This window comes from Hemitrygon akajei, chromosome 11, assembly GCF_048418815.1.
Source record: "Hemitrygon akajei chromosome 11, sHemAka1.3, whole genome shotgun sequence".
Taxonomy (NCBI): Eukaryota; Metazoa; Chordata; class Chondrichthyes; order Myliobatiformes; family Dasyatidae; genus Hemitrygon; species Hemitrygon akajei.
In genome coordinates, this window is record NC_133134.1 from 150,631,682 (window position 1) to 150,657,516 (window position 25,835).

Sequence of the window (25,835 nt, forward strand, 5' to 3'; positions counted from 1 at the left end):
CAATCATTAATTAGATTTCATTATTTTCAGATTTTTTAAATCTTTCTGTAAATCTTTCTAATTTCTTTAAGATATTTTTATCTACTGTCTTGTGCTACCTGCACTTAAGTATCATAAGTTTGATTAGAACAGTAACAGAATTTAAAATTCAAGTACTATTGTGTATGGGAATTTAGATGGATTTTTCATCCGTATTGCAGACAGCAATTGAGCCAGACAGCCAAATGAAGACTTAATTGGAAGCCTCTCTAGAACAAGAAGGTATAGAGTGACTATAGTTGAGGGTAGATGTCTACATATACAACAGCTACTTGTACATTGTAACGCACACAAAATGCTGGAGGAACTCAGCAGGCCCGGCAGCATCTGTGGAAAAGAGTAAACAGCTGACGTTTCGGGCCATGACCCTTCATCAACCTGATGACCGTATGTATGTTTTAGACCTGCGTCCTGATGAAGGGTCTCTGTCCAAAACATCAGCTGTTCACTCTTTTCCATAGATGCTGCCTGGCCTGCTGAGTTCCTCCAGTATTTTGTGTGAATTACTTTGGATTTCCAGCATTTTCAGATATTCTGGTACGTGTACATTATTTATAGGATTGGTTTTTTATATTTATTGTGTTTTTTATTGTGTTCTTTATGCTATTGTGTTTTTTATGCTGCATTGGATCCAGAGTAATAATCATTTTATTCTTCTTTACACTTGTGTACTGGAGAATGACAATAAGCAATTTTGATTCTTGAATCTTGAATGTAGTTGCACTATAAAGAATAGTTTGAATTTAATAGCCTTCTTTAAGTTTTATATTGCTCTATTGTAATTCTGTACCATAATAAAAATCACTGCTCTAACTTTACCAAACTAATGACAGGAATACTTTCTGTTTGCTCTGTATGATTATTAGTGCAATTAATATCATGCAGAATTTAATAATATTGGTATACTTTTCTGTTGGTATTGTTTAATGTACATTCATTATTTCTTTCAAGGCTTCTGCTCTGAATAATTTATACCAATAATATTCTAAACAACCGGTAAGAAATATTGAATGCATTGGTTGGAATGTGTGGCTCCTATCACAGTACAGTTGATCTTTCTTCTGCACTCTTCATTCATTCGTAATTAAGAGCCAGACTACAGGGTCAAAAATCATAGAACAAGTGTCATCAGTGGCTCAATAGAACTCTCAGCATTTGTCAGAAAAGACTGAACATCTGACCTTCCAGTGACTTGAGCACATAATCTTGACTGGCAGTTGAGTACAATGTTGAGGAAGTATTAAATTGTCAAAGGTGTGGACTTACAGTTTAAACACTAAACTGGAGTTCAGTCTGATCTCCCAGATGAATGCTGAATGTCCCCAGGCATTAATTTCAATATGGTCAATGCTAAGCACCCCCATTTCAGGGCAGTTCTTTCCATTCTCTAGGACAGCATTTAATACTCACACAGATTGATATAGATATCGTCTGTTCACAGTTGTATATAGAACCGTGCTGTTTCTTGATAGGCTGGCGCACCTCTCAAACCACAGCAATAATTACAGAGCAAAAGTATGCTATTGATTTTGAATGCCCTCAGGTCACGAACAGCACTACAGCAATGCTGGTTGTGAGTGTCATTGCCACAGCCGGTGCTTTTTCTCATTCCTAATCGCCCTGGATAGGTGTTGGTGATGTGCCCCATCTTTAACAACTGCAGTTCATATGGTGAAGATACTCCCTTGTGGTATTAACTATGGAGCCCAACGTTCCCTCAGTACCTGGTGCTGCAGGCCTGTAAAGTTGGGAGGTGCTGATGAAAATTTATTGGTGAATGGCAGAAGTTGATATGCATCACATTCATAGGTTTTGGTTTTGGTTTGTTATGGTCACAGGTAGAATGAAAGGCTTGTCTTGCTTACTGTTCCTACAGATCAAATCATTACACAGTTAGTACAGAGTAAATAATAACAAGACAGAATAAAATGTAACAGCTACAGAGAAGAACAGGTACAGAATAGAGGTCATAATAAGGTAGATTGTGAGGTTAAGACTCCATCTTATTGTACTAGGGATCTACAAACGTTTGTATTTAGTAGCTTTATTACAGTTAATTAGAAGCTGTCATCGAGCCTGGTGGAGCAGCAGTGCTGGATGTGGAAAGTGGCAAAAGGCGTACCAGTTAAATAGACTGTTTTTATCTGGATCTTTCCAATTTCAGGTAAGTCCCCTCCCCCATCTGTCTCCATCTGCTTGTCATCCGCACACTATACATACCGGATCTCCTCTTTCCTTCTTCAACTGGCTCTATCTGCCAGTTGGCGAAGGTGTTGGAGATGTGTCATTTATTGTTCTCCTCTTTTGTTATCTCAGCGTACTTATGTATGGAATGATCTGTCTGGACAGCACGCAAACAAAAGCTTTTCACAGTATCTCAATATACGTGACAATAATAAGCCAATTATCAATTATCTTCCTTTATTTGGTTCCACTTAACATCTTTTTTTTATTTGCAGCTTCATCTGTCTCTTCCAGATTTCTATATCTTCCTCCTCTCTCCCTTTATCTCATCTGGTTCCATCTGCCTCTTCTATTTTATCTTATCTGTCTCTTCCTATCACCCACCAGCCACAGTCTCCTAACTCTACCCTTCCTCCTCTCTCCCCTGACTCAATCTATCCATGGTCGCCTTCCTCAACTGGTTTCACCTTTCACAGATTCATCTGGAGCAGTAAATAAAGGACACAGGCCCTTCAGCCCGAGCAACCACAATGGCAACCCTCTAGCCGCAATTTCCTTCATTCGGTTCATATCTCTGAAGCCGGCCACTCACATACGCTAGTCAAGAGCTTATTAAATGATACTATTGTACCCACCTCAACCACTTCCCCGGCAGCTCATTCCACATACTCACCACTCTCTGTGTGAAAAAGTTGCCCCTGAGACCCCTTTTAAATCCCTCCACTCTCATTCTAAATCTGTGCCCCTAGTTTTGCTCTCTCTTACCTTGGTGTAACAGCCAATTCTAATCAAATCAATTGCCGCTGCTGGCGAGCCCACAGATTTGTTATACTTGTATTATACACCCTTAGCTCCAGTGATTGTTCCAAAAGTCGAGGATATGTATTTGGTCCTTTATTAGCAACTAGCAAACATACGATCTTGAAGTGATGAAACTTAAGCATACGTGAGGGTAAGTAATTGAAATTGAGTGGTCAACAAAAGATATGACAACTGCCTTGAACAAAGCACAAATACGTAACTTATTCCCTTTGCCTTTACCTTGCCCCCAGTCGTGACTGGTTAGCACAATAAACATAGTAAAAGTGCAACACAGAATACAATGCAGATAGAGACCAGATGCGTGGCTCCTGCACTTGGGGAAAAGATTGTTGCCATCATAAACACAAGAAATTCTGCAGATGCTGGACATCCAAAGCAACACACACAAAATGCAGGAGGAACTCAGCAGGTCAGGCAGCATCCATGGAAATAGAGATTGTAGATTGTGCAGCTTGTTTGTTCAGTTCCACGGATGCTTCCTGACCTGCTGAGTTCCTCCAGTATTTGGTATGGATTATTACCATCAACCTTGCTTATGCCTTGCATAATTTTAAACATCGTTGTAAATTGCCACTCATTCTCCTAAATTCTAAATTAGGTCTGGCCAACCCCTCGCAATAATTCTAGATCTGGCACATCATCATAAATCTTATCTGAATTCTTTCCAGCTTTAACCACAACTTTTCAATAACAGGGTGACCAAATCTGTATACAGTACTCCAAGTTCCGCCTCACCGGCTACTTATTCAACTGCAACAGTCATTACCTTTGCTGAAACAAGTGGGTGGAGGGAGGGAGGGCTGTTGCTTTTGCTGCTGCTTGTGTATGGGGGGGGGGGGCTTTGGAGTTCTAACATCTTCTGTCATTCATTCTTTTGGGGAGGGGGTTTCTGCTGCTTGGTGGATGTCAGTGAAGAGTAGGAATTTCAGATTGTACACTGTATGCTTTACCCGATATTAAACGGAACCATTGAACACAATGTGCCAGCTCAGAAACTCACTGCCCTGTCACTTGACAGGCTCCAAGTGCAGCCTCACCAGTGACTTATGCTCAATGGACAGTTTATTAGGCACACTTCCGGCTTCTGAATCCTTTGTTTGATGGGATAGGGGAGAAGGAGGAGGATTATGTTGACAGCCTTCCCAAGGAAGTGCAGGCAAGATTCAATGGAGGGGGAGGTGGTTTGTGCCACATTCCATCACACTAATCACTTCTTCCAAGTAGAAACGGAGGTACGTGATAGTAGTCGTAGAATACTCCACCTACCTTTTCATAAATGCTATTCGCATGATTGCAAACCTGCCGGGGGCTGTAATGAGTAAACCGATCACGAAGAAATGGATCAACTAAAAAGAGTTGAATAATGGAGAAATGGGGCAAAGAAAGCTGGGGGAAATTAGAAAGGAGAGCATACGACTGAGAAGGGGCGCAAACAAACAGGAGGTAACCAAGGCACTATGTCCGAAGAGTGATAGCAGAAGGAATGAATCAGACAGCAACACAAAGAAAAACAGATGATACACTGTCTCAGTGCTTTGGCTTAAAGTCATGACGCTACACCACGTCCCAAATTCTAGTGGATTCCGTCTCAACCACGAGTGGAGCTGTTTGCTTTAATTTCGAGGATCAAAAAGGTGGTTTCTGCTGTGAAGCGTTTCCGGAGCAAGACTCGGCAATTATTGCACCGCCCCTCCCGCGGCTTCACCAGACTTGCACTCTGCTGATCTGCGAAAAGAGTAGTTTCCAGGTGAAGTGGCATGTCTTTGCACAGATTCGGCGTTTATCCGCTTGAGGAGGAATGAATAATTAAAAGTGCGGATCGCGGCGTGAATCGGGGCGGCGGTCCTTTTCAGACATCACTTGGGATTGGAAGGAGGTTCGTACTATTCAGCGGCTGCCGTTTGGGAACGAGGTCTAGCCCCCTCCAGCACGGGCATGGCGTCTGGGCTGTGAACCTACATTAACTTGGCGTTTCAATGACCGTTTCAGCCAGCGGCTGGCAGAGGAGACACGTGTCAGGGGCAGCTTTGGGGGAAGAGAGGCGAAGGTAAGTGACCTATTGTGGTAAAATTGATCAGCCCTTGAAAGGCAGCCAATCACACCCACCGGCGGCGGACCCCCACACACACACACAGATTGGATTTCCCCGGGACCCCGCTCACTCTCTGAATCTGAACGAATGTCTGATCGACACCCACCAGCCCCCGCAGCTGAGCCGTAGACCCCTGCTTCCAGTTACCCTTTCGCTGTCTGATCTGCTCTGATCCCGCAGCGCGAAATATTTTCTCGGTGTGTGGTGTTGCTGTAAAGTTTGGTGCGTTTCTTTCATTTTGGCTGCATCGGAATGCGGTTCGATTGACCACGGGGGAGGACGGTCCGACTCACCCCTCTTTTTTAAAGGCTTCCTCCTTATTCATTGACTGTTAGAAAGAAGTCTGCCTATTTAGCCCATTCCAAATGACCGTGCCTTTACCGTTAATTTCACTGGATTGACGAGGGAAGGTGCCACAATATCCAGATCTTGGTCTGGAACTGTCCCCAAACTTTCGCAGTCTTGCCTAATTTATCTTCTTCCTAACAATGTGATAATGGAAATAGATTTACAACGTGGGTTATAACAGGACTTCGGCACTGCCTACTTGTAATCTTATAATGTTGTATTGATAACTGATGCGCGCATTCGCACGTACAGGCGTGCACCATAGCCGGGAGAAATGGGCAAGTCGATGTGATTATTCAGTATGAGCGCGTTTAATGATCTTTTTATTTATGTTGGTGATACACATTTGCACCATCCAGGGCGTGACGTATCTCGCCGGGCACTCCCAGTATCCCAGCGCAACGGGCTGTGCCCAGTGTACATAGGGTGAAGGATAAACGCAGCTTGTTCGTTTGCACTTGATTCATGCTTAAGTACCGCAAAAAAATCGCATTGAGTAAATACGTGTTGGATGCCCACTAAACCTGCAGCTCATCGTCCGGTGATGCCAGACACCCAAATAATCCCTCAGCAGAGTCTTGACTGTGAAGCGAATCCCATTAGTTGAAGATGACCAGCCGATTGTCTACACCTTCGTGCGTGTTCGTGTACGTGCGTGTTTGTGTGTTTTCAATCTGGGGGAGTATCTGCAGAAGCATTGAATGGTATATTTTATCGTCAACATTTCCAGATGATCTTTTTGTAGTGGAACAAAGAAACTTGTATCAGCAGAACGTGTTGGAAACACTCAGCAGGTCAGGCAGCATCTAGGAAAATAGAAGCGATTAAAGTTCAAAGTAATGTTTTAAATGGAAAAACCTTCATCAGAACCGTGGAGTTTATTGGCTGATTTGCTCTTATTTGCATATCCGGGTGCTCTAAAGTCCAAAGTGCTGGGTTTTGATTATCAGCAATCTCTTGGTATTTGCACAGCTGAACCATCTCTGGTGTTTACTCAGATATTGGGTATATTCCATGAATAAATATGATTAAAAGCTGCACACTTCTTAAAATGAAAAGTTAAAGAACAAATAATCTCATGTCTCTGTAACTTGCGAGTTTCTGATCACTTTTGTATGGTTAAATATAAATTTGATTTTCAAAAGCAAAAGAAATATAAGAGATGTGGGTTGAAGCAATGGGGAAGTTAAACTTGTTTCTTGTTGAGTTGCCAGTTCCTGATTTGTGTAGTTTTACCTGTTTAAATACATTTTTGTTCAAAAATGAGAGGTGTGGGCTGAAGCAGAAGAGAAGTTAATGAATTTAGCTCATTCCAAATGAGGAACAAGTAGTACCAGTGATGAACATTTATAGTAAATTCTATTTCATTGTGTTGATTTCCCCCCCCCCCAAACTAAGAAAAATTGTGATACACAATTGAGAGGTTATCACCCTGAAACGTACAAACTTCTTATGAGGAGTTTAGATGAAGGGTCAATCATTTTCCTGGCCTGAATGTTTCGAACTGGGATCACTATCACTGAACTCAAAAACAGTTAGACCATAAGATATAGGAGCAGAAATGGGCCATTTGGCCCATTGAGTCAGCTCTGCCATTTCATCATGGCTGATCCAATTTTCCTCTCAGTCCCAATCGCTTGCCTTCTCCCCATATTCCTTCATGCCCTGACCAATCAATTCCACAGATTCACCACTCTCTGCCTAAAGAAATTCCTCCGCATCTCTGTTCTAAAAGGATGCCCCTCTATTCTGAGGCTGTGTCCTCTGGTCTTAGACTCTCCCACCATAGGAAACATCCTCTCCACATCCACTCTATCAAGGCCTATCACCATTTGATAGGTTTCAATGAGATCACCCCTTATTCTTCTGAAATCTAGTGAATACAGGCCCACTGGCATCAAACACTCTTCTTATGATAAGCCGTGCAATCCTGGAATCATTTTTGTGAACCTCCTTTGAACCCTCTCCAGTTTCAGCACATCCTTTCTAAGATGATGGGCTCAAAACTGCTCTCAGTGCTCCAAGTAAGACCTCACCAGTGCTCTAGAAAATCTCAACATTACATCCTTGCTTTTATATTCTGGTCCTTTTGAAATGAATGCTAACATTGCATATGCCGCCTTCACTGCAGACTCAACCTGCAAATTAACCTTTAGGGAATACTGCACAAGGACTCCCAAGTCGATTGTACCTCCACCTATCTTCATATCGTTGGCAAACTGTACAACAAGGCCATCAATCCATCACCCAAATCATTGACAAATAACATAAAAAGCATCTGTTCCAACACCGAGCCCAGTGGAACACCACTAGTCACTGGCAGCCAGCCAGAGAAGGCTCCCTTTATTCCCACTCTGTCTCCTGCCAATCAGCCACTGCTTTATCCATGCTAAAATCTTTCCTGTGATACCAATGGACTTGTAGCTTATTAAGCAGCCTTATGTGTGGCCCCTTGTAAAAGACCTTTGACAATTCAAGTACACACCAACCGATTCTCCTTTGTCTATCCTGCTTGTTATTTCTTCAAAGAATTCCAGCTGATTTGCAGGCAAGATTTTCCCTTGAGGAAACTACGCTGACTATGGCCTATTTTATCATGTTCCTTCAAGTACCCTGAGATCTCATCCTTAATAATTGACTGCAACCTCTTCCCAACCACTGAGGTCAGACTAACTGGTGTGTAGTTTCCTTCCTTCTGCCATTCTCACTTCTTGAAGAGTGGAGTGACATTTGCAATTTTCCAGTCTTCTGGAACCATTCCAGAATCTAGTGATTCTTGAAAGATTATTACTAATACCTCCATGGTCTTTTCTGCCACACTTGGGTATACACCATTGGGTCCAGGTAACTTATCTAACTTCAGATCTTTCAGTTTCTCAAGAACCTTCTCTCAAGTTATGGTAACTTCACACACCTCATGACCCCTGACACCTGGAACTTCCACCACACTGCTAGTGTCTTCCACAGTGAAGACTGATGCAAAATACTTACTCAGTTTGCCCTCCATTTCCTTGTCCCCCATTACTGACTCTCCAGTGGTCTGATACCCACTCTCACCGCTCTTTTACACTTTATGTACTTGAAAAAACTTTTGGTATTCTCTTTAATACTATTGGCTAACTTACTGTTGTATTCCATCTTTACCTTTTTAGTTGCCTTCTGTTGGTTTTTAAAAGCTTCCCAATCTTTTAACTTCCCACTAATTTTTGCTGTATTATATGCTGTCTTTTTGGCTTTTATGTTGGCTTTGACTCCTCTTGTTAGCCATGATTGTGTCATCGTTCCTTTAGAATACTTCTTCCTCTTTGGGATGTAACTATTTCTTGTACCTTCTGAATTGCTTCCAGAAATTCCAGCCGTTGCTGCTTGTGCCGTCATCCCTGGCAATGTTTTTATTGTCAAATCAATTCTGGCTAGCTCTTCTCATGCCTCTGTGATTGCTTTCTCTGCACGGTAAGGCTGATCAACACCTTCACCCACTGACCCACCCATCACCATCACCAAGCAACATTTTCTGTCAGAATCCTTGTATGTACAGACACTCCTGTGCCTGGTGACTCTTTATGGACATACCATCAATTTATGTATATAATCTACCTTATTTATGTTATGCTTTTAAATTACTGTGTTCTTTGCATTATTGTTTTGTTTTGCTGCATCAGATTTGAAGTAACAGTTATTTCATTCTCCTGTACGCTTGTGTGCTGGATCTGATATTGAAAACAAAGCGCGAGCTGTACAGAGCTGAGAATCAAAGCTGCTTCATCCTGTGGATGATTAATCTTTGAAATTCTGTATTCATGAGGCTGTAGAAACTTTGTCACTGTGTATATTTAAGGCAGCAATCAGTAGATTTTTGAGTATTAGGGGAATCAAAGAATATGTGTTTGGTACAGGAAAGAGACGGGTAAAAAAATTAGCCACAGGCTTATTGTATGATAGAGTGGGCATGACCGGCTCAAGTAAATGGAAAAGGGATAAGAACTTGCCTGCCTTTCTAATGGACATTTAGAGCTCTTCAGAAGTATCTTTACTCAGCATAGTATTTGTAAACTGAATTAGCTCCCAACAGTCTGTTCCCAACTTAGTCATCAGACCTTATTCTAACATTCCCAGCCATTAATTATATTAAAGGGAAGTGAGAGCTTAACAGTGGAATCAGTACTGATGAAGGTATATTTGTGCATTGGTATCAAAATTGTGCATCTATAATCTCCACAGTAAACCTATCAGACAGGGCAGATTGGAGAAGTTGGGTTGGTACTTGGGCAAAGATGGTCAAGAGGAGATTTAATGATGATGTACAAGCTCGCAAGTAGTTCAGGTGAAGTAAATAGAAGGTTGTTTCCATTGTTGGATGGTTCAAGAACCAGGTTTAAAATTTGGGCCAAAGATACAATGGAGGATACAAGGATTTCTTTAAACGGAGACGAATTATAATGCAGCATTCAGTTCTGGGATGTGTGATAGAATATATGCTTTCAAAAGGGAATTAAATACGCATTTGAGAGAAATAACTGTAGGGTATTGGGGAGAATGGAACTTCTATGAAGCCGGAATCGGCTTTATGGGCTGAATGGCCCTGCCCTACGCTGTACCAATGCTATGATTCAGATCCCTTCTACACAAAATTAAGTTTGAACCGTACTTTTACTAATGAATTGAAATCTTTGCTCACAGTGACTAGATGAGCTGAATAGTTTGTGTGTGTGTCATGGATTCTGTGTAGCACAAATTAATAAAAGGACGTATGTTCTGATTTGTATTTGGAGCGGTTTATCAAGGGAATGATTTCTATGAAGTTTCAATAGATTATAAAAAAGTAATACGTTTAAAATGTGTGGTTTTGAATTGATCATCCTGGACTCCTATCTAGAACACATGCAGTAGGGCATGGGGGTTGTGGCTGAGGAAGAAAATGCAATCATATAAAATTATGATATACAGCTAATTCTAATTTTATTAATTTTAGAAGCATTGAGATGATTTTTCACTTTTAATGTGACAATACAGGTTTCGTAGCCAGATTCCTTCCACTGATTTCCTTACTTTGCTAATTGAGCCAAGGTGTAATCTCTTGAAGGGTTAAATGAATAAGACAATTTCTGAATTAACCAATGAATGTGTTTTGCTGGTATAATTTGTGCTTATAAATATTTAAAGTAACCTATTTCTGAAGCCCATCAAATTCTTGCTTTTTACATAGAGCTGGTGAAGCTGTGTATTTAGGTACTGAAAGGTGAATTCCTTTATTTTACAGAGTCCCTTCTACTTAGGCAGCACCAAGTGTTCAAAGATCACTTGCTTCCACTTTGGTTTTGTGGGTCCTGAAGTGGTTAATGAGGCCAATATGGGAACTTCATGCTCTTTCATGAATGGGTTGGGTGGTGACTAATGGGGCAGGTAGTTTGTGTGCTAGAACACGGCTTTCTCTACGGTCAGAAAATTATTTAGAAATCTGTGGTTTAGTACTGCATGTTCATATCAAAGCTTTGGCTTTATTTTAGTTTCATTCCAATATCAGTAAAAAAAATATAGAAAACCTGAGGATATTAATGCAGAAAGGGCAGCATTTACTTTAAAATTAAAGAATAAAGTTGTGATGGAGCACTTGGAAATTTGCTCTGACCCTTAGACCTTTACCAGATTAACGCAAAATACTTGCTGGATCTTTTATTTAAAGAGCTTGGTTAAAGTTATAATTTTTTATGCATAGAATTTGATATTAGAGTTTAAAACTGCCATAAACAGGTTATTATCTAAGTTTTCTTCCTATTAAAATTGGAGCAATGATGTTAGAAGTTAATTGAATTCAAATTTGGAGTTTATAAAATAATTTCATCAGGAAGATTGGACAAAAACATTGTCGTCTTGATTTGGCGTTAGCTACCACATCTTTGCATCGTAGTAATCACAGTGTTGTAGTGCACCTTGCTACATAATACAGTATTGGTACTCAGATTAATATCTTCGATGCTTCACAGAGCACTGTGACCACTTAACATCTTGATGCAAATTTCTGGATTTTTGTACATTATAAATACGTTCGAAGGGTAAAGGGCATTAATGAAATTAACAAGATTGTGAGTGTTACCAAAGTGCCCTTAATCATTAAGGGCATAAATGCAGCTTTATTCAGTGACATTAGGACGGGGAAGAACAACAGTTGAAGCATTCACCAGTTGAAATAGACTGATTCCACTGTGGTTCACCACTGAACGCCACAGGAGATCCTTTCTCCCTGTGGCTACAGGACTCTACAACTCCTCCTCCTTAAGTCTATAAGTATATGGTTTCATTGCACATCTGTATTTTGCACTATTACTTTTTAATGCACACTTTGTATTTTTTCATACCTCGATGCATATAATTTTTATCTTAAAGTACATATTTCAGACTGAACAACCTTGCAACAGTAATTTCCTTCAGGATAAATAAAGTTTTATCTTATGGAGAAAATAGCAACTGTGTGTTTAATAGTATTACAAATATCATCTTTATGAAGTGATAGTACTGTTCAGTAAAACAATATAAAGCACATCACAGAAGAGTAATCTGACAAAAACTGGGCAAATTGTATGACAGGGTATTCCAAAGCTTGGCTTGGGAAGTAGCGGTTTTAAAAGAGAGAATAGTCTGTGGAGGTCATTCCAGTGCAGTGAACTCAGATGGCACAGCCATCAATCATACTATTTGATGAGAGATAACAATGCCAGAAATATTTCACTTGCTACATTAATTTTACTCCACAATTACTTCCATGTTGGTGGTCATATTTTCATCTTTGATACCCAGCAGTAGTATGATGTGGCTTTGTGCTTGAGTGTAGCATGTTTGCGTAGATGGAGATATTAATTCCAAGTTGCTGCTTACCTAAGTTTTGATGTACTAAAGACTCGAAAGATGATTAATCATGAATTTCCATTTAGCATTAATAACTAAACGTCTGTCAGCTATCAACACTTGGTAAAATACATGATGTACTGTTTCCACTCTATTAGAAAACTCAGCAATTACAATTACTTTGAATATTTTTAACTCAACTCAGGTTACAAACCTATACTTCTAATTTAGTCATGACATGACAAATTATTAAATAATCCAACATGATATTTGGAAGTGTGAAATGGCTTCCCTTATCTTGTTAGTAGGAAACGCATTAGTTAAAATTAAAGCCAATTCTGTATATATTTTAAAAATAATTGTAAGTTACGTTGTTGCATTGAGCTAATAATAACTCAGATGTACTTTAAGCCAGGGGTTCCCAACCTGGGGTCCACGGACCCCTGAGTTAATGGTAAGCCTCCGTGGTATGAGAAAGGTTGAAACCCCTGTTTAAAGCAGTTGGATATTAATTTCTGTTTCCCATTGTCTGATTCTTGTCAAGATATGTTAATGCTGGAGTTCACAAATGAGTCTGATCAGCAATTGCCTCATCATTAGATTTATTTTGTGAGGGGGCATGGAATAATTCCGTAGTAAAGTTCATGCTGGCTGTTAATCACAAGCAGAAATTTAGATCTGGATTTTGCATTAACCATCTCCATTTGGCCTTCAGCATAACTTTTATTGAGGAGTAAGTTTACAGCATATGCCCAGTTAACTCTGAAATTAAGAAGTTGCTGTGTACATTGCACTGATCCTTCACACATTGTCCCTTGCTGGGAGATGTAAAATCAAAGCATGGATTGTGTATAGTTGTGGTACTTGCACTCCAAATGTGCCAGGAAGAGCTTCTGTTCAGTTGTAATGAACTCCTTAGACAGTGTTAAATGTGCAGGTGTCCTGGAGGGTACTTGACAATCAAGCCAGCCATGGAAGTACCTGAAGGAGAGTATTGACTATGAATTGCTGCCCAACAACCTCTCTGGCCTTTCTTCAGCTGTGGTATCTCCATCATTCATATTTTGATTTTGAAGATTTTGTAAATCTTTTTATATTTCTCTCTTAATCCCATCTTTCCATCCCTGTTTTGCTCTTCACATATTAAAATGTTAAAGGATTTGAAGGAGGTACCTTCAAATTGACCAGCTAAAGACTCACTCCTTTTTCTTTTTGCATCGGTCCCAGAACCCTTGCAGATGGTCACACTCTGAATAGGACCTTAAATGGGAAAAGATGATATACAAAAGCTGCCAAAAAAAAACCTTGCAGGTCACTGTAACACCATTCCTTTACCATTGATCACAAATCCTCCAGCATGAAGTAAAGGCAAAACTTTCCTCCCACAGTTAGTCACCTTTTGAATCCACTGCCAGGTTCTGGAAATGATCAGATTTCAAGCTGAAATCCAGTTGCTTGGTGCGGCACTGAGGGAGTGCTTTAGTTGAGTAAGTAATTGATAAAATGATACTCCCCTGAATGTCTTCGCATATTTATAGCATTAGTTAAATTCATACCAATGGAAGTTTTGGAAAAATTCTGTTTCCTGAGTGGAGCTTGGTGACTGCACTGAGATGCTTTAGGCAGTCATTAATTGAACTGCTTAAGAATAATTCACAAGTATCAGAATCAGCTTTATTATCACTAATGTTTTTGTGAGATTTGTTGTTTTGCGGCAAGAGTATGGTGCAGAACATAAAATCACTTGAAGTTACAAAAATAAATGCTGCAAAAGATGAAACATGAGGTAGTTTATATGGGTTCGTGGATCATTCAGAAAGCTGATGGGGTGGGGAAGAAGTTGCTCTTAAAACATTGAGTGTTGGCCTTCTGGCTCCTGTATCTCTTCCTAGTTGGCAGTAAGGTGAAGAGGGCATGTCCCAGAGGGTGAGTGTCTTTGATGATGGAGGCCACCTCCTGGAGATGAACTCTACAGTTCTCCGAGGCTGCTTGCAATCTTGCGCATCGGAGGCTACGTACCAGGCTCTGATGCAACCGGTCGGAATGCTCTCCAGTGTACATCTGTAGAAGTTTGCAGGTGTAAGCAACCTTAAAGTAAAGCCCCATTGAATAACTAGACAATTACTTTCTAGGTTAATTAGTTTGGCAAAGCATTGTGGGCTGAAGCGCCATTCCTGTGCTGACCTGCTCGATGTTTTATGTTCTATGAACCAAAGCTGCAATGTGCCTGTCTTTTTGTCATCATTTCTCGTCACTTCAGTAATTCACTCATCCATTGAAAGCAGTTATATTAGAGTTTTGTGCTCCGAGACTAAAATAGTCTCTGTACTGCTATTCTGTATCACGTAGTTAGATCTTTCTTGCTTGACTAGTTTCTGGGTGTTGCTTTATGAAACATGCAATGGCTTAATAACCTTGCCGCACTCTGCCTATATTTATTTCCCGGAGCTATGGTTTCATAACCTGGAATTGCTAATACGATTTTTTTTTGCAGGTCAAGATAGTTGACATGGATTTTGTCATTTGTTTTGAAAGCATCTAGTGATTCAAAAATGATCGTGTTGAGTGCAGGTCTTAAATTGCAGAAACTTGCATTGCAACATCTGTCTGCTAGTATGCTCCGTGCCAAAATAGCTGCAGTGTTTACCTACATAACAACAGTAAGTATTGGATGGCCTAAGGACATGTAAAGGCAGAAATCAACCTCAACTTGTATCCTTACCAGTTCTTTCTGCATCAAGTCACTGCACAGGCTCAGGACTTCGAAAGATGGGGGAATTGGGGAGCCCTGAAATGGAGCTCTGTGCCAGGTTAGCTCTCTATCCGCGCAGGGTAGAGGCTCAACAGGGTAACTTGGTTTATTATTGTCACCTATACTATCATACAGTGGGGGGAGAACGTTGAGTTAATACACGGTAAAACAATAATAAGAATACAGAATAAAGTATTACAAAGAAAATGGGCTAAAAGGCCCATTCCAGTGCTTACTGTTCTATGTTTTATGTACCATGAACAAAAGGAGCAATATGCCTGAATTGTTTTGTCATAATTTTGTGTCATTTAATAATTCACTCATCCATTGAAAGTAACCCTCTGTTACAATTATATGCTCCGAGACTAAAATAGTCTTTCTTCTGCTGCTCTGTATCACATGGTTAAATCTTTCAAGCTTGATTAGTTTCTGGGTGTTGCTATACTCTACAGGCAATAGTTTAATATAAAGCACCAGATCCTTTTTCATGCAATACTTGCTATGTTTGTTTCCCAGAGTTGTGGCATCATAACCTGTGATCACTAATTAGATTTAGGTTGCAGAGAAAGTGCACTGCAGGTAGACAATAAGGTACAAGATCATAATGAGATAGAATGTGAAGTTAAGAGTCCATTCTTATTGTGCTTGGAACTGCTCAATTGCTTTACAAAAGCGGGTTATAAATTGTCCTTGAGGCTGGTGATACCTTTATTCTGGCTTCTAATCTTCTGCCCAGTGGGAGGAGGAAGAGCGAATGCCTGGCATGGGTGGGGTCAGCGAGTATTGCGAGAGAGTCCACAACTGGGAGACTGGTTCCTCTGATGTGTTGATGAGTATCCTTGACTCTCTATCATTTCGCCTGGTCGTGGGCAGAACAGCTGCCGTACCAAACTGACACATCTGGTTAGGATGTTTTCTACAGTGCATTGACTAAAAATTGGGTAAGGGTCAGGAGAAACAAGCCAAAATTTCTTTCACCTCCTGAGGAGGTTAAAGATGTTGAGGGAAGTGGGATTGTAAATTCCTCAAATTATGTGAAACAGAAGTAATTTACTGCTAAATATTCAGTTTCTTCACTGACTGAAATGGTTCAAACTCTTTGCCTGAGTATTGAAGGTCTCTGATCATTGCTAGAAATGCTTTAGAAGGGAAACTCCTCTCCATTACTGTCATAAAGACCAGGGAAGCCATTTTGAAGGTTCCATTAGGTTCCTTTAATAACAGAATGTATACAATATACAACCTGGAAGTCTTACCCTCCACAATCATCCATGAAACAAGAGACCCCTCAGAAGGAAAGATAGAACATCAAAACCCCTCCCCCCCCCACCATCCTTCGCAGAAGAAATTTTCTTCCTTTTTCAGCATTGATGCTTTTGCTGCTGCTTGTGTGAGCCATTTTTGGGTATAGTTTTGCAGGCAACAATGTGATAATGAACATGCTGTACAATATGCTCTTCAGTGCTGGCTCTAGAACTGCCATCTAGATGAAAGAAATACAGCTTTTCCATCCTCCTACACTGACAGAAGGTAAAACACCAAGTAGGTCACCTCCCTAGAACAGCCTCATCTGCTTAAGGCAGTTAGTGCCGCTGTCTCCCCGTGCCAAGGGTCATTGCTTCGTTCCTGACTTTGGGTGCTGTCAGCATAGAGTTTGCATGTTCTCCCTGTGATTGCATGGTTTCCTCAGTGCTCTCAGTTTTCTCCTGCAATACAAAGACAAGTGGGCAGGTTAAATGGTGGCTGTATATTGCCCCTTTGTGTAGTAAAACAGAAAAACATCCAAAAGGGATTTGCCTAAGTATGGGAGAGAAAATGAGGATCATTTGTTTGCCATTTACAGTACATTTATTTGCTGTGGTATGTTGGTCAGGGCGTGACATGCAACGAAAAACAATATTCATCAATTATGAAGAACCAGACGTTAATGGCTAATATGAGGATGCTCTCTGTGATTCCGGGTGAATAGGATTGTTTTCTTGGGAGTGTGAGTGAATGAGCCGTAAATCTAAGATTTAAACCTAAAACTTCTTTCCCAGATCTGTCGCATTTTGACGTTTTGACTGATGATTATTGCCTGGTAGGGAGGCAAATTACCTTTTGACTATGCCTACAGTAATCTGCCCAATGACCTTGATATGAATACTTATAGAAACGGAGGATCTCTTCATCATATCCTGAGGATAGTGGAAGTGGTAGACTTGTATATTTACCAAGTATTCAGATGCTCAGGCAGCTTTCTGGTAGAACTACAGTGCTCTCGGTTCCTTAAGGTTGTTATAGCTGTGGTTGGAAGTGGGATAAGCTTCCACTACCTATTAAATGGTCCCATTGGTGTACATCTCAAATAGCCTCTGACAACCAAGTCCAGCTCTTGGCCTTCATGTGTGGTTTAGCAACTAAGACCAGCAGAACCGTTTCTACTGACAGGATAAGGGGCCTTAAAAGCAGTTGCTTTGGGCAGATGGGGCTCGTCGGCCGTGGTTACCAGCTCATCTAGGAGAGGGAAAAACTCTGATCTCACACCTCCGCTGCTTTGTGGCTATACCCACTCATGGGGTGGGCTCCGGGAGTAAACCCCGAGGAAAAATACATAGCTTGAGTTCAACTCTGACTGGAAACTCCTGTGACGCTGCTGCTGCCAAACCGTTATCGGTCTCTGCCGCTCCTTTGGATTCCTCAGCTGCATGCAGAAGGGGGTACCTGCTTGCTCTCCATATTGTATTGGCCTGGCTTGCATATCACATAGAAAGTTGGGACATAGCGTCCGTGGTCGACCCCGGCCAACACAGGGCCTCAGAAACAGTAGTCTTGTTTGACTGAAATTGTTTGAACTTCTGCCAGAGTGTCGAGGGTTTGTGATAATTAACGGAAGTGCTCGAGGAGAGAAAATCTGCTTTACACAGGCTGTACTGAGATGAGAGAAGATGCTCATTAATACTGTTCTGGATTGTATTGTTGGGATATATAATCAGCTCAGAACTTAAGCCTTCTCCACTTCATTATCTAATAATGTAAGTATTATGAATGTAACCTGCATTCTTAAAGGGGATAAGTGACTAAAGGAACCAATTAGATTTACTGGGCATTTCTCGGGCATCGAAGGAAGCTTTCTTAAAGAGACACTGATTTATTTCTTATTGCTAAAAGATAAAGAAGCAATTGATCTTATTGATGGTTTCTGTGTCAATACAAGATTTAGTATACATAAATAACAGATTGAAGATGGATTTTGAGATGCTATATGAATTTTGCTAAATTTACCATTTTCAGACATGTTACCCTGCGACCCAAGAGAAAGCTAGTGTGAAACAGAAATGGAATGTTATTTACTGGAATTTCAAATGATACTTGAATCGAGACCAATTTAAAGTCCTTTTGCCAAGAAATTGTAGGATTTGGATTCTGGTTCTGCTTCAGTCGGTGTTTTGATATAACTGGAGTGATGAGGTCTTGTGTTTAGATTGATGTCTGTTCAGATCCAATTTTTGTTTTCAATCTTTACCCAGCTCTGTGCAATCTTTATTGAATTTCAGCCTGGTTGTGAGTGTTTCACATGTAGTCACACATTTGACAGCTGCTGCCTTCTGCATTCCTGATTGTATCTTTTGTAATATCCAGAATGCTTGTGACCAGTAAGTTTGTGCAAAAAAAAAATTTGGTAGCGTTAAGCTAAGTTTGTACTTGAATTTTGTCAGTTTTAGCTGTGGATTAAATTCAACATGGGCTTCGTCATTGACACAAAAAGCTGAAAGCAGGTCTTTTAATTTCTGTTGATCAATGTGAATAATATCTAGTCTTCCTTTTCAACGCAACACAAAAAATGCTGGTGGAACTCAGTAGGTCAGGTGGTAAAGAGTAAACAGTCGATGTTTTGGGCTGAGGACCATCTTCAGAACTGAGAAGGTAGGGGGAAGATGCCAGAATAAAAGGTGGCGGGGGAAGGGAAGAAGGCTAGCTGGAAGGTGATAAGTGAAGCCAGGTGGGTGGGAAAGGACAAGGGCTGGAGAAGAAAGAATCTAATTGGAGAGGAGAGTGGGCGATAGGAGAACGGGAAGGAGGAAGGGACCCAAGAGGAAGTAGGTGAGAAGAAGTTGAAAGTTAGAGTGGCAGGGGGAATTTCCTTATTGGAACGGGAGATTGATATTCAAGCCATCAAGTTGGATGCTACCCAGTCAGAGTATAAGGTGTTGCTATTGCCTTCCTAATGTTTGGGTTTGATGTGGTTATTCGTTTACTGGGGTCTAAGCATTGACCATGTTTATTGCTTATACTTGACTCTTGTGTAGGTGATGCAAAACACTTTCTTAAACCATTCCATCTTTCGGCTAAAGGCAAGGAGAGGGAATTCCAAGACCTTGACCCACCCAGAGACAATGAAGAGATGATGGTGTGTGCAGGTGGTGATGTTCCTTAGTTCCTCTGTATCTGAAGCCATTGTCCTTCTAGGTAGCAGAAGTCATAGGTCTAGGAAATGTTATTGGGGTAGCTCAGATGAGCAACTGTAGTGTATTTTGTAGATGGTACACCTGCAGTGTTGGTGGTGGATAAGTTACTAGTCAATCACACTGTTTTATGTTGGTTGATGTTAATCTCCTTCAAATCTCATTGGAGCTTCACTCATTCAGTTGAGCAGAGATGATTCTGACCTGTGGTTTGTAGATGGTGGAAAGGGGCAACATCTGATGCACTCTTTTATCCGTGGTCCACAGGAAGTTCTGGTTATTGGTAGTTACCCAGATTGTTGAAGGTGGGGGAATCAACAAAGGTAATGCCATTGTATATCAACGTTGTTAAACTCTTTCTTGTTGGTGCTGGTCACCTTCCAGCCCATGCATGAGTGTTGTCTTGTCAAGTTGCAGGCGGGCATGGCTTTCTTTATTTTATGGAGTAGTAGCAGATTATGGAGCTTAGCATTGTATGATATTCGCTGCTGATCTTTGGTTGGGAGGAAGATCAGCAATGAAGCAGTTGATGCTGGATAGGCATCCGGGGAGTGCCTGAGGTGAAGACTAACGTTCAACAGCTGTATCCATTTTCCTTTGGACAAACTACGGCTGCAACCATTGGTGTGTTTTCCTTTTGACCTGAGTTTACCAGCGTACGTTGCTGTCAGTCACTATCAAATGCTACCTTGATGTCAAGGACATTCACTCTCAACCCTCCTCTGGAAGATGGCTTTCTAATTACCTTTTGCTTTGGACCAAGTCTGTGATGAGGTCTGAAGCTGAGAAGTTTTGTGGTGAAATCCAAATGTTGCAAGAACATGAAGTTTAGTTAGGAAATGCAGCTTGATTGTGTTTTCTTTAGAACTTGTATGGATCGTTCTGCCTTCACTGAGAATGAGAATTTTATTTCAGCCTTGACCTTTTGTTATCGGTTTAATTGCCCACTGATTCATGAGTAACAAGAGAAAATCTACAAATGCTGGACATCAAAGTTTTTTACTTACACACACACACACACACACACACACACACACACACACACACACACACACACACACACACACACACACACACACACACACACACACACACACACACACACACACACACACACACACACACACACACACACACACACGAAAAAAGTAAACGGTGGATGTTTTCGGCTGAAACCCTTCATCAGGACTGGAAAAAAGAGATGAGAAGTCAGAGTAAGAACGTGGGGGTAGTGGAGGAAGAAGTACAAGGTGATGGGTGAAACAGAGAGGGGGAGGGGTGAAATAAAAAGCTGGGAAGTGGATTGGTGAAACAGATAAAGGGCTGGAAAAGGAGGAATCTTAATAGGAGAGGATAGAAGGCCATTGAAGAAAGGGAAGGGTGGGGGGTATTCATGTCTAGATGGGGCAGGACTAGGAGACATTTTTATATTAAATGTTAGATGCAGAGTTGAATTAAATTCAGAATATTGCAGTCGAGCAGTTTCTGACTGAACAGTGGCAGATTTACAAAGTAGATGCATCAAATTAATTTATTTCAGAAACAACAAGTTAGACATGCAGTCATTTAGTGGCTTTTTACAGATCTGCCTTGTGTAGATTCTCCTAACATTTTGCAACACTTTGTGTGTAACATTTGACTCTTCTTTCGGCATGCTTTACATATGGTGATATATTTATGCTCTGTTGGAACTGGTGAAATTGACGCAGATTGTAACTTAAACGAAGACAGGTTTGCGTTGTCTTTGTACCCCATGAGTTTTTGCTTACGCCTCGCTGAAAATAAAACCTGTCAGTAATCAGTTTAGCCTTGTGTATATATAAAACACATTTTCTTTTTAAAATCGACTTCTACATAGACCTTGCTCTTAATATAGCAACTAGACGGTGTTTAATCACCGTAGCTGGAAATAGATTTATGAGAGATAAGGATTTTTAATCACAATGTCAATTCCATCACCTTTCTGTAACCTGAATTTTTAAACAAATGAAAATGAATTTTAATAACTTAATATATGTCCTATCTATGATGGGAGACTGTAGTCAGTAATTCAAAAGCTTTTGAAATATTTCTGATGGTGTCACTGAGATCTAAAGAGCTAGAGCAATGTTTAGAACCTTTCTGAAGTTTACAATGGACCCAGTGGACTTGTTGTGGTAAATCATTTGATTTGAGGTTGTGGCTGGTTTAGTGAGCATGATCTTCCAGCATGATGTTTCTTGAACAAGCATGAAAGATTGTGAAACTCAGTTTCTGTTGGATCTTATTTCTGTTTAAAATTCCAGGACTATAACTGAATTACTGACTCTTTAAGGAAAGCCAATCGTATGAGATTTCCAGAACAGTAAATTCCATGCCTCTCATTTGAGGAAATCTTAACAAATTGATTTTATTTTTCTGTTTAACTGCAAACTTGGTTCTTTTGAGCTATTTCTACAAGTCTGGATTGTTGTCGTCTTTGCAACGTAACAACTTCGTATAAAATCACGCTCAGAATTGAACATGTGGTTCAGGTTGATTTAGAAAGATGCCATTCTGTTCCAGAGATTAAGCCAAGGACTTGCTGGAAATTCTGGTCAGCAGAAAACTCCCATGGCATTAATTGAACATTAAGTTCTCCGAGAGCCTTAGCTGATATACTGTCAAAGATTGCCAACAATTATTCAGTTGGTTAATTCCTTTTCATTGTTGTCGCTCTTGCTTCGATTAAAAAGGACAATTTCCATGCTCAATTAAATCTTTTCCTGTTATATTTTGTTGCCACATATTGTGACAGTAATTGACATGGTGCATTCAGGCTAAGTCACTTGTAGATGTGGCCTTATTTAGATGTTATCTTGCTGTATCAGCCGAATTATCAATGTAATGATGAAGTATTGCATGACGCAAGCCTCCTTTTGATGGCCTTCTTAATGAACTCTGTTAAATCCAGTTTGCTGATTAAGAGAGATGGTGGGACTGGTTGTTACAAGCCTGTTCTTGACTGTTGTTCAGTACTCTACAATGTGAAAGTGCTTTAAATCTCAGGAATAAGTTTGATGGCAGCATGCACTGCCACATGAATTCTAAAGCCTTTTGGCTGTTTACCTTGCGCCACCTGCGTTCTGAAAGAAAAGAGTGGAAATGATTGACTTGTTTCAATTCAAACAAAATAGCCAAGATGTACTTGCATGCATATTGGAGAATGACGACATTATCTGGTGCAGTGTGATCTGCTAGATGCATTGAAATTGGTTTAATAGGTGTGTAATAATGGGCTTGAAGCTTTGATAAACTTATTTCTGTCATCCTAAAAGTATTCTTAAATTAGTAGTTTTATTTTCTTGAACATTTCACTTACTTTAAAGATTTGGAAGTCATTGTTGAAATTTTGAGACCAGCATTAAGAGGGCAGGCTATGCCATCCATCAGCTTGAATGGGGACCTGTTGGCCAAAGACTTGGCTCATTCCATATTTTATTTCAATGATCTTCTGATTTCCAGCTCAGTGTTTAAGTCTTTAGTGAAAGTATAGCTTGCGGAATTCATTTGGGGATTTCCAGATTTCTGTGGTATATTTAGTGCAAAGGTTTTGCTTAGAAAATGGCCTGTTGCAGTGATTGCAGGCTTGTTTATTTCTTGGATCTATATACTGCATATATTTTATAATTTTTATTCCTTCTGTGTTGAATAAACTGTAGATGGTATAAAGTGATTGCTGCAATGTGGAATGCAGCTGGCAACAGTCAGGAAGACACACAACTCAACTTGTTGCTTTGCTTGACTTAGATTATTACCTCCGAGCAATCTACCACATGACACACAACTGTGGTAGGAGTCAGTCAGTTTGCCCCATTAGCCCTTCTTGTATTCATAATAAGTTATTCTAAATCCACAGAAAATTCTGTAAAGCTTTTAGGTTGACAAATGCTCATTAAGTTACACCACAGTGCTACATTAAGCAAAGGCTCATGAGATGAGACTAGAAGACAAAGGGGCAGAATTAGGCCATTCGGCCCAATTGAATCAACTCTGTCATTCCATCGTAGCTGACATTAACCTTCTCATCCTCATTTTCCTCCCTTCTCTCTGCAACCTCTGATGCCCTTCCGAATCAAGAACTTATCAACCTTCACTTTAAATAAACCCAATCTCTTAGCCTCCACAGCCACCTGTGGCAATAAGTTTTACAAATTCCTCGCCCTCTAGCTAAAGTAATTCCTCCTCGATTTTGTGGTTCCAAAAGGACGTCCTTCTGTTCAGATGATGTGCCCTCCGGTTGTAAACTCCCCCATTATAGGCAACATCCTGTCCACATCCACTCTGTCTAGGGCTTTCAATGTTCGATAGGTTTCAATGTGATCCTCCCTCATTCTTCTAAGCTCAAGTGAGTACAGGCCCAGAGCCATCAAATGGTCCTCAAACATTAACTCTTTCATTCCTGGCATCATTGTCAAGTATGTCCTCTGGACCCTCTCCAATGCCATCACATCCTTTCTTCAATACAAGGCAAACCAACCAATGCTTTAGTTCCCCAAGTTCCATATGTTTGGTCTTGGGTCCAAACTTTTCTGTTTGGAGGCATAGCCCCCAGAAGCCGTTTTTGCTGTGTACATTTTGTGTTGGAGTGCGAGGATTGCTTGCTGTTGCCAGCTATGTGAAATTTGTACCATAATTCTACAGGACAGACTCCTAATCACTGACATCCAAGTTAATAAGCTTCTTCCAAGCTAGTCCTTGTTTAAATTAGAGTTTGTTTTCTATTTTTTGTATTTGCATGACCGGATGTTTCCCATTCTTTAGCAATACACCCAAAGCTCCTTAGAAAACTGGATGAGCAGATCTGTCATTGCCATGAGAAAGTCATAGAAACATAGAAAGCCTACAGCACAATACAGGCCCTTCGGCCCACAAAGTTGTGCCGAGCATGTCCCTACCTTAGAAAATACTAGGGTTATCCATAGCCCTCTATTTTTCTAAGCTCCATGTACTTATCCAAAAGTCTCTTAAAAGGTATTATCGTATCCGCCTCCACCACCGTTGCTGGCAGCCCATTCCACGCACTCACCACTCTCTGCGTAAAAAAAACTTACCCCTGACATCTCCTCTGTACCTACTCCCCAGCACCTTAAACCTGTGCCCTCCCAACCTTTCTATAATTTCCACATCCTTCCTGTAGTGAGGCGACCAGCACTGAGCACAGTACTCCAAGTCAGATGTAATAAGTTAAAAGAAGGATTGATACTCATCACTTGGCATCTCCTGACCAGGTGCTTGGATGAAGGTGAACCCAAGACAAGAGTAGGACTTTCGGTCCTTTGTCCTGCTCCACCATTCATTGTGCATATGGCCGATCTATTACCTTTGTGCTTCTTTCCTGCTGCATTAATTCCATATCCCACAGTTACTTTAGCATCCAAAAATCTTTTGATCTGTGCTTGAATATTGTGACTAACGCCCCATGGCATCGTTGATTCCATTTACTGCCCACTGGATGATGAGATCTCCTTCTCATCTCAGTTCTGACTGGTCAACTACTTGGTGGTTCTAGAAACATTTACATCTGTCCTCTAAAATCCTCATTATAGATTCAGTTAGATCATCTGTAATCCTTCTCATTAGTATGTCACTTTAAAGCTTGTATTCAAATTCTCTTATAATAAAGCGCTTCACATGGTTTGCCACTGAATCTATGCACTGTATTCAGTAATTTGTGTATTAGGACACTAATTTCATGTGAGCACCAGTACCTCACCCCAGCTGTAAGGCTTCTGAACACCCTGCTACCACCCAGTACACATTATTTACGACAGTGCCAGTCGCATTATACTGTTGTGTATTTAACTATATGCCACATACGCACTTCATGTCAACTTGTACACCTACAATTTTTTGTTTTAATATCTGTTAATATTGTGTTAATATTATTTATCATATGTGATATACTGTATGTACTGTATTTTGCACCTTTCGTCCCAGAGGAACGTTGTTTCATTTGGAGTATACGTGTGTACGGTCAAATGACAATAAACTTGATATTTCAATCTCTCACTATTAAAAATGCTCTCATCTTCTGTATTTTCTCTACCGAAGTGCATAATGTCACTGTAGCAGCCAATTCTAACAAGCCAGTGCCACTACGTGTGACTCCCACAGATTGTTATCCTTGTATGACGTGCCCTCTGATCCCCTCCAATCACTCCAGTAATGATGTTCCAAAAGTTGAAGGACTGTATTCGATCCTTTATTAGCAACTAGCAAAATATACAATCTGGAAGCGATGTAATTACTTGGTAATTACTCATGTGACTAGCAACCATAATACACAAAA

The 25,835-nt window shown here is 40.5% G+C and overlaps 1 protein-coding gene across 3 annotated transcripts in view; it reads left to right on the forward strand.

Moving 5' to 3' along the window:
* The first annotated feature begins 4,485 nt into the window (after positions 1-4,485).
* Positions 4,486-25,835, forward strand: part of LOC140736124 (proto-oncogene tyrosine-protein kinase Src-like) — a 215,255-nt gene continuing 193,905 nt past the window's right edge. Inside the window, exons 1-2 of one of the 3 annotated variants that reach the window (XM_073061919.1) lie at positions 4,486-5,092; positions 8,833-8,938. The gene's annotated coding sequence lies outside the window, so the exon portion shown is untranslated. The remainder of the gene's footprint in view (positions 5,093-8,832; positions 8,939-25,835) is intronic. The other 2 variants (XM_073061918.1, XM_073061920.1) reach the window with 2 other exon arrangements.